We start from the raw sequence: 9,582 nt of genomic DNA, 5'->3' as shown, positions 1-9,582 counted from the left end.
GTGACAGAAGCTCGTGACTGTTGGCGCGACGGCTGCGAGCATCTGTGACCCCAAATTACGCTCCGTCTGCCTTTGCAGACAAGTGGATATTGATCACATTCCGACCGCGACGCGTTACAACCTGTCGCCCGACGACGGCCTGCTGGAGAAGGAGGAGAGCAGCCTGTTCTGCTGCGGCGTTTTTAGTGGGAAGGGGTCACGTCGGTCGGCGGCGGACAAAGCCCTCTTCAAGGCTCAAGGAAAGCTCGCCAAAACCCAGGTGAGGGCGCGCCAAGTCCTGCAGCAGCTGTGGCGGGACGCCGCCGCGGTCGATGCCGCCAAGAAGCGGAAGGAGGAGGAGGAGAAGGAGAAGAAGAAGGGGAGCATGGAAGATGTCAAGAAGGCGCTCAGCAGATGGAGGTGCACGATGGACTTGCCTGTCAAGGGTAGGAGACCAGGTGAGGGGATTGCGCTCGGCACGGCTGCGAGGGATGGGGGGACACGCGGTGAGAGACTCGACCAGTCTAAGGTGTTGCTAAACCCGTGATGTTGATTCTAAATGTGGAGGGAAAAACCAGAGGACCGTGAGAAAAATATACGTGACCACAGGGAGAGAGACGTGCAAATTCCCAATATACAACAGGTGTCAGGGTTGGGATCGAACTCTTCACCACCTGTATACCAGGTGAGATAGTTAACATCTCGGTACCGTGGCACCCTTAAAGGTAAAACGTGTTGAAGCAGTGCCTTTAATGCGGACAGAGGCTCTCGTCCAAACGGCTTTGAAAGTGTTTCTGCGATGCCACCTTCTCGGGCGCTGCGAGTGCGCGTGAGTCACGAGGGCGGGTCCTTCTGTCGCAGAAACAACCGCCCCGCGAGGGATAGACCGGGATAAGCTGATCGAGCTCGTGGATGAGGCGATGAGCTTCCTCCCCGTCCACACTGCGGACGCGCTGCTCTTCGAGAGAAACAGCAACAGCGTGAGAACGAGCCTCGCCAGCATCAGCATGTGCCTCGGCAGCGGTCGCAGCATCTACAAAAGCAACAGCAGCAGCGGCGCCAGCAGCGGAGAAGGCAGTGGCTACCTGCCACAGTCCGAGTCTGACATGTTGACGGACTCCACGCCCATTGATACGGATGATGATGGCCTCCTCTACGACGACCCTTGTGCCCCTCCGCCTCTCAAGATGGTGAATATAAGATACGTTTGGCGTTAAGAGAAGTGACAGAAGCAGATGTGAGTGTAAGAGTATGGGGCCTGCAGTCACGAAAGCTTCAAATCAAGATTTAACCACCTCTACAGGGAGGGTTTTCACACGTGTTAGAGCTTTTAACAGACTACGAGACAAGAAGGCTCACATGATCAAGTCTCTCACCTTTCTGAAGAGATGCCGCGACAACAAGGTATTACCGACCACATTTACACTCACGTGTGCTTCTGTCACTTCTCCTAACGCCAAACGGATCTTATTCAGAGCTAGCCTTTCTCTAATCTCAGAGAGGATAAGAATACTCCGTCTTGAACTTGATCATTTAGACAAATGTCTACTACAATCACACTTAACATTAACAAATCAAATGTCCGCATTTGATTGGAACCTTGTAGATAACATGACTGCTTCTTCTGCCACAACAATGTCCTGCAAATGAAAGGTTAACCTTATTGCTAAATTCAATAACTTGTCAAAAAAGAAACCAGATCCACACATTAAAAAGCTAGATGGTAACAAGACTGTTAGAGTAGCAGCACAATCTCCGATAGCCTAAAATCGGAACTAGCTAGAAGGCTGAATTTTGCTGTCACCCCAAACACATCCCAGTGGATGATATTAATGCCAGGGTAGATGTAGACCTCAAAGGCTTGGGACACATCCCGACAAACGTGGCAAGATCTGAAATTGCCACCGTCCTTAAAAATGCTAAGAAACCCATTAGTAACATCAGCAAAGACGAGCGCTCTGAACTCGGCAAATTGAAAAAAGAGAGATGCCATAGTCAACCTCTCAGTCGACAAGGGCAATGCTACTGTCATCATGGATAAAACCACATACAACAACAAAATCAAGGACCTTAATAATGGCTTTACACAAAAATCAACAAAGATCTCACCAACCGCCTGGCTACAAAAACCAACAATATCATTACCAGTTCGACTTCTCTAATCGAGCCATTCAAACGGCTCTCCCTAAAACCTGCTGCTACTAGACCATCAAGATTCTATGGTCTTCCAAAAATCCATAAAGAAAGTACTCCACTTCGGCCAATCGTTTCAACTATCAACTCACCTACCTACAAACTGGCCCGTTTTCTGTCTGATACCTTGCTTCCTTTCACGGGCAAGACTACCTCAGCAGTACATAACTCAACTCACTTGGTCTCTCTAATCAAGGGCATTTCACTGTCCGCAGATGATTTGCTCGTCAGCTTTGATGTAGTTTCTCTGTTCACCAAGGTTCCTGTACCTGACACCTTAGCAATAATTGAAGACTTAGTCCAACATGAACTGAATCCTGATGTATCTACTCTGGTTAGGCCCTGCCTTACCAACACTTACTTCACCTGGAATGGTACTTTCTGCAAAAAATGAAGGTACCCCCATGGGTTCCCCCTTATCACCAGTGATAGCCTTCCTTGTGGAAGAGATATGTAGATTACACTCGTCATTTGGCCACATGGCCTGCCAGCATTGAACCAATTTCTCAACCACATCAATTACATACACCCATCCATCAAATTCACCATGGAAGTGGAGAAGGATGGTAAGCTACCATTCCTGGATGTTTTGTTTGAGAAGAGACCTGACGGCTCGTTGGGACACTATCTACAGGAAAGCCACCCACACAGATTCCTATTTGAAACCTGATTCCCGCTATCATCCGGCACAGAATAATTCCCTCGTCAAAACACTACACCATGGGGCCCACTGCATTTCCGACCAACACCACCTTGCCAGTGAACTGAAACACGTACACCAGCCCCCCAAGATGAATTGGTGCTCGGACCGCATTATTCACAAAGCTGTTTCTCCAACCATGGAGAAACAACCCCCTGAGAAGCCGATCAAAACCATCACGTTACCATACATAGCAGGTGTTACCAAAAATATTTAAAAAATCTTAAACAAACACAAGATCCAAGTCCGATTCAATACAGTACACAAAATCCGTGATCTAATCCCATCTGTGAAGGATGTCATTCCTGACATGCAATATCCTGGAGTTTACAAACTAAGTTGTACCTGCGGTAGCGGTTGCATTGGGGAAACGAAACGACATGTCTCGGACCGTGTTCGCGAACACAAGGCAGATCTGAATCATGGCACAACCAATACCTCTGCCGTGGCTTACCATTGTTATACCGTTGTGGGCTCGCGTGATATTGTTTTTTCCAAGACCAAGGTACTGTGCAAAACCTTCTGGGTACTATTAAAGGTTTGTTCATGAATCCATCCAGATATATAAACAGACATAACTTCAACTGAAAAGATGGAAACAAAGTGAGCAATCATTGGAAGGATGTTATTAACCAGGTAAAACCATCATATCTGCTGGGTACTAGCCTATTTTTCCTACTTAATTTCTCCCCGCAGCCTCAGCCTTCCTGGCTTTCACAGCCTCCCACTTCCAGCCCCGCCCACTTCCCCCCCCTGCCTCACGTTCTCTCTACCCAGAGCGCTCACGCAGCACCCCCCTCCCCCTACTTCACACCACCCCCCCTCTCTCTCTCCCCCCTTGCTCCTCCCCCTTTATTACCTATATAACCGCTTGCCACGGCAGCTCTCTCGCCCACTTCAGCAAATTTTTTCTTGCTGTGGTTGTCCCACCTGATGACAGACACTTGTGTTGCGCCCGAAACGTCGTGATTTGTTTCATTTTATTTCTAACTACGTGACTTTACCGAAAGAACCAAAGAGTATGTATTACCGAAGCTATCACCAGCAGGTGTGCAACAGATTAATTGCACTTGTGGCAAATGCTATATTGGGCAGACATGACGAATGATCAGCATGATCAAAAGAACACCAAATCAATATAAAATATTCCCAAATACAACTGTCAGCAGTGGCAGAATACGCATGCCAACAATGACACTCAAGTGATTCTGATCATTTCGAAGGTCTGTGCAAAACTAGTTACTACCGGTCAAGAGTAATGAAAGAATCTATCGGAATTGATAAGAAATAATTGTAACCATTCCGATAGCTACAGGCTTAGTGCTGCTAAGAAGTGAATAATCAGATAATACATTGTTTAAATGCATGCCCATACAGGTCACCATACATAAATGGGGATTACCTGTACAAAGACAATAACAGGTACTCATTGATTGCTCGCAAACTACAAGCGGTTCAAGAACAATGTGCATACATGTGCACGCATAATGTACGCTGATTATTACCATATATATAACGCAATGCACACTTGATACCCATTAAAATGTATATGCATTCATTAATCCCCCCCCTTCGCACAATAAGCGCTTACAAGTGACGTCATCAACAAAACAGGTGGTAGCTTCATGATGATGAAGCTAGTTGTAATAACTGCTGAAACGTCGTACTCGGATTGTAAATGTTGTAGATTTTCTCTCCAACACACTGGTGTGCTGTACTAGTAACAAATTGCCATGTTCTGTTTACGTGATAAACCTTTGTCGGGTGGTGGCAGGTTTAACGACATATTTATATTTACGTGATCTAACGCAAAAAAACCTATATTATGGATATTGGTCGCAAAAGCCTACGAGTTAGTAATTCATGCACTATCAAAAGAGAGGCTATCCCAAACATCCGTCCGGATTGGAGAGATTTTCCTCTCATGAGCGTCCATGTTGAGAACAGTCCACAGAGGAGGATGAGGAGCCATCTCCCAGAGGTCCCCAGCGGAAGAACCGTGTTCACAGGAGGTGCCGACCCAGCAGCACACTATCTCACATCTCGCAGGCGGCGGGGTCGGGGTGGGGCGGACGCTCGTTGCAAGGCGCAACGTTGATAAACCTGCGGAAGAAAACGAGCGTTAAGCCGCGCAGTCCGTTGGTACCCGCCCCTCCCATCTTTCCCACCTGGCACACGCAAGCTGAGTCAGCGCAGGGGGGCACGGCGCGTGGGTGAGACAGAAAGAGGTCCGTGTCCGTGCCTGGACGGGATGTGGCGCCGGGTGTGAACGGCGATGCTCTCGTGACCGTGCGTTCGTTTGTGTGTATGCGTGCGTGCGTCTCACCTGTGACCGTCTTTCTGCTGCACGAACCCCGGTGGCTGTTGATTCTCATACATTGGGGAAGCATCTCCCCCCCGGGGCTGGGAGACCTGTGAAGGAGACCGCCATGAACATCAGCTCATCGAGAACGCCCGAGGCAAACGAGCGATTCGCTCGCACATCCTAAACCCATGCTCTGGGCTTTACAGCGAACACGTTAACATGGCTGTCATTGCATGTGTGTGTACGCATGTTGGTACTTGTACATGTGTGTATGTACGTGCGGAGCAGTAGTGTAGCGGATAGCGCGCTGCTCTACGAACCCGGTGACCCGACTTCTAGGGCTGCTTATGGACAATACCAGTGACGATTATCTGAATGGGTCCTGGGGCTTCCCTAAAGTCGAATGAGCCTCAAATGAGTACTTTGTGAAGTGTTTAAACATTCTCTTTGGTTCTATTGGGTAAAGTCACGTAGGTGAAAATAAAATAACAAAAAAATCACGACACAAAAAAATCACGAAACGTCGTGATTTTTTGTTATTTTATTTTCACCTACGTGACTTAACCCAATAGAACCAAAGAGTATGGATCCTAGCAGTCACGAAAGCTTTAAATCTAGAATGTGTAAACATTGCCATTGGGAAGACAAAGGCGGCCCGGCGAAGTGTTGGCCACCTACCCCCTTGTGTGCCACAATTACGGCCTTCATAGATGCTTGCTAACAGCACTTGCTCCAAAAGTCTTTCTAGGCTCTATAGGGGATCGTTGTCTTTTTTACAGTTCTGTATGTGTTTGCATATGCAAGTCACTCCCTACCGATTGATGGCCGAACTTCCAATCAGCTAGCCGTGGCTTGCTGGAAGTGTCCACGACCGTGGTGTCCATGTTCACGAGTTCCTGCAGTAAGGAGAATAGGAAATCAGCACGCGGTGAACTTATGGCCACGGGCCACTTGCCAAAGTGCCATTCTTCACGAGGTCCCGGTGATACTTTGCCTCTTGAGAAGAAAAATTAACTCACACTCATCAACGATACTGTGGCCTTGATATAAAATGTGTGCAAACCTGGTGGCCAACTACAAGAAACGTCTGACCTCTGTGATTGCCAACAAGGGTTTTGCCACCAAGTCATGTTTTGCAGAGGGCTCAAATGCTTATTTCCCTCATTAAAATGCAAATCAATTTATAACATTTTTGACATGCGTTTTTCTGGATTTTTTTGTTGTTATTCTGTCTCTCACTGTTCAAATAAACCTACCATTAAAATTATAGACTGATCATTTATTTGTCAGTGGGCAAACGTACAAAATAAGCAGGGGATCAAATACTTTTTTCCCTCTGTATGTGCGACAGGGATGTTCTCCAGCTCCCACATTTAATATATAATAAAAAATAATGATTTAATCTAATAAAGAATAATTATTTCATATTTTAATAGCAAATGCTAAGACGTACATATTCACCATCATTTTACAAAAAAAACTGAAGGCACCCAATGGGTTCTCCCTTATCTCCGGTTGTGGCCAATATTTTCATGGAAATATCTGAGACGGACGCCATCCAAGCATCCACTCTACGCCCGTCCTTGTGGAAGAGGTACGTGGATGACACGTTTGGCATCTGGCCACATGGCCGACCGGCTCAACCACATCAATTCCATACACCCAGCCATCAAATTCACCATGGAGGTAGAAAAGGATGGCATGCTAACTTTCTTGGATGTCTTAATCAAAAAGAGACCAGATGGCTCAATGAGCCACTCTGTCTACAGGAAAGTAACCCATACTGACGCCTACTTAAAACCTGATTCCCACCACTATCCATCCCAGAAGAATTCCCTCATCAAAACGTTACACATAGAGCTCAGTGTATCTCCGACCATGAACACCTAACCAGTGAACTAAAACACGTACACCAAGCTCTCAAGGCGAATGGATATTCTGACTACACAATCCGCAAAGCCTTCACCCCAAGCGTGAGGAAGGAGCCATCTGAGGATCCAATCAAAACCATCACCCTGCCATACATAGCAGGGGTAACCACAAATATTTATAAAATCATGAACAAACACAAGATCCAGGCCCGATTTAACACAGTACATAAAATTCGTGACCTGATCCCATCTGTGAAGGACAAGTTTCCTGACATGCAATATCCCGGCGTCTACAAACTAAGCTGTATCTGCGGCAGCAGTTACATTGGGGAAACCAAACGACATGTCTCGGGCCGTGTTCGTGAACATAAGGCAGATCTGAAAGACTGCAGGACCAATACTTCTGCTGTGGCTGATCATTACTTTAATGCGCCATAATAAGGTGCTCTAGGCAGCTGACCTGCCACCACGCTCATGGGCCGACAGGGGGCAGCCGAGAGAGCGAGGTGTGTAGGGGTCAAACCCCCGCCCCTCCGTGACCGGAGGTTGACACCCCAGACCCCCCAGGGGCTGGGGGCTGAGGGGGATGGGGACCCCCACCACTTCCTAAACCCCCTTAAGAATTAAGACCTACTAAGACCTTCTAGAAGGTTCATGAGGGGAGGGGTGACCTCGACCTGGGGATAAAAGGCCGGCCCTCGGGACGGGCCAGGGAGTGTTCGCCAACTCAAGCTTGAAGACATCTGAAGACCTGAAGACTGGACCAGCACCCGGGGACCCTCCCCGAGGCTCTCGCTAGAGCCGGGGTTGCAGCGGACCAGGGCGAGTCCCGTACCCCGGGGTGGGTCGGTCGGTCCAGTCTTCCCCTAGCCGCCGTCGCAAGGCACCGGCGTGTAGCGTAGCCCGGCGTGTGTAGGACACGCTAGAAGGGAGGCTGTCTCTCCCTTAGGCTATCGGGTGTTACAGTAGTGTTTAACAGAGTAGTCTTAACATAGTGTTAAGAGTTGTTACAATAAACGCGTTTCCTCCAGCAGATGTCTCCGTGTGGTTAGTTAGGGCCACAACACTTGTATGTCACTGTCCCTCTCTCTGCATCTCTCTTTATGTCTCTGTCTCTCTATCTGTTTCTATCTCAGTCTGTGTATCTCTCTGTGTCTGTCTCTCTCTCTCCCTATCTCTGTATTAAAGTTTCGTGTCTCTCTCTGTACTGCTTTTTTTGAATGTCCCTCTCTATCTCTGAGTCTGTCTCTATATATCTGTGGAACTTCTTTCGTACCGTACATTGCCAACCGTGCTAATCGGAGGTGCGGGGGAAAGACAGCCTACTAAATACAAAAATAAGTTATAAAGAAATTAGTTTTCAATCTATATTTAAAATTGCATAGCTCCAGTGGCTTCCTAATATCGGGACAGCGTTCCAGACGGCCGTAAAACTGCATCAGAAAACACGTGATGTGGTGGCCGTCTTTGTTCTATGGCCAGCCAAAAGCCACTGTGAGGATGACCAGAGTCTGCATGATGGTTTTTCTCTGTGTCTGTGTCCCTTTGTGTGTGTGTGTGTGTTTGTAGGCCTGGGCTTTGGGTTCTTCATGCTTTCGGAGTCCCTGTCCCTCTGCTCACGATCATTAAGGACCTTCATGATGGTGAGCGGGACTGGGTAAAATTACGTGGCCGGGAGTCAGAGCTATTCCCCGTACACCTTGGGGTACGACAGGGATGTCCTCTGGCTCCCACATTATTTAACATCTATTTTGACCACGTAGTTCGTGAAGCCCTCAATAGCTGTACCGGAGGAATTTCCATTTGGTACGGATACAATGGGAGGCTGATCGATGCCCGAGTAATTGCTGCTCACTCAGAGGAAGAGTTGGAGGCTCTGCTGCTGAACCTGGAGCTTGCCACCAAGAGGTGGGGCGTTACCATCAGCCCCACCAAAACTAAGCACCTGCCTGGGTATTTTGTACCATCGGACACTCCACCCCCACAACTCCCAATTGGTGATAGGGCAGTTGTGGAGAGAGTGGAGCGTTTCCCATACCTTGGCAGTGTGCTCATGACCGTCTCCACTTTAACAGCAGAGGTCTACCCCCGAATCAGTCGAGCGGCATTATATTTTCATCGGTTGCGTAACGCTGTGTGGAAGCTTCCTGGTCTATCACTCCGCACAAAGCTTCATGTCTTCTCGGCAACGGCCATTCCCTCCCTTCTCTACGCTTGCGAAACGTGGACCCCCCTAATGGAACATGTTCGTCGGTTAGAAACATTTATGCTGGCCTGCCTACGATACATCCTGGGTTTAACCAGGCTAGGTTGTGTGAGGAGCTCACAAATCGTTGAAAGATGTGGACAAAGTCCCATTGGTGAACTCCTCCGGCAGGCAAGGCTGCGTTGGCTGGGTCATGTAGCCCGCATGCCTAGCCACCGCATACCTAAACAGATTTTGTTCAGCCGGATCGAGGGGGCTAAACGGGCGTGACACGGGCTAGAGAAGAGATGGAGTGATGTGGTACAGGAGGACGTGGAGTTGAGTGGAC

The 9,582-nt window shown here is 48.2% G+C and overlaps 1 long non-coding RNA gene across 1 annotated transcript; it reads right to left on the bottom strand.

Moving 5' to 3' along the window:
• Positions 1-4,441: 4,441 nt before the first annotated feature.
• On the bottom strand, positions 4,442-6,465 carry LOC142928893 (uncharacterized). The gene is made up of 3 exons (XR_012945190.1): positions 5,993-6,465; positions 5,199-5,284; positions 4,442-4,975 (listed from the first exon to the last, which is right to left on the bottom strand). It is a non-coding gene; the product is annotated as an uncharacterized LOC142928893 (long non-coding RNA).
• Positions 6,466-9,582: the final 3,117 nt, after the last annotated feature.

This window comes from Petromyzon marinus, chromosome 24 (assembly GCF_048934315.1).
Source record: "Petromyzon marinus isolate PM22_M1 ecotype Great Lakes invasive population chromosome 24, UKy_Petmar_22M1.pri1.0, whole genome shotgun sequence".
NCBI lineage: Eukaryota > Metazoa > Chordata > Hyperoartia > Petromyzontiformes > Petromyzontidae > Petromyzon > Petromyzon marinus.
This window is presented reverse-complemented; position numbering and strand designations above follow the sequence as displayed.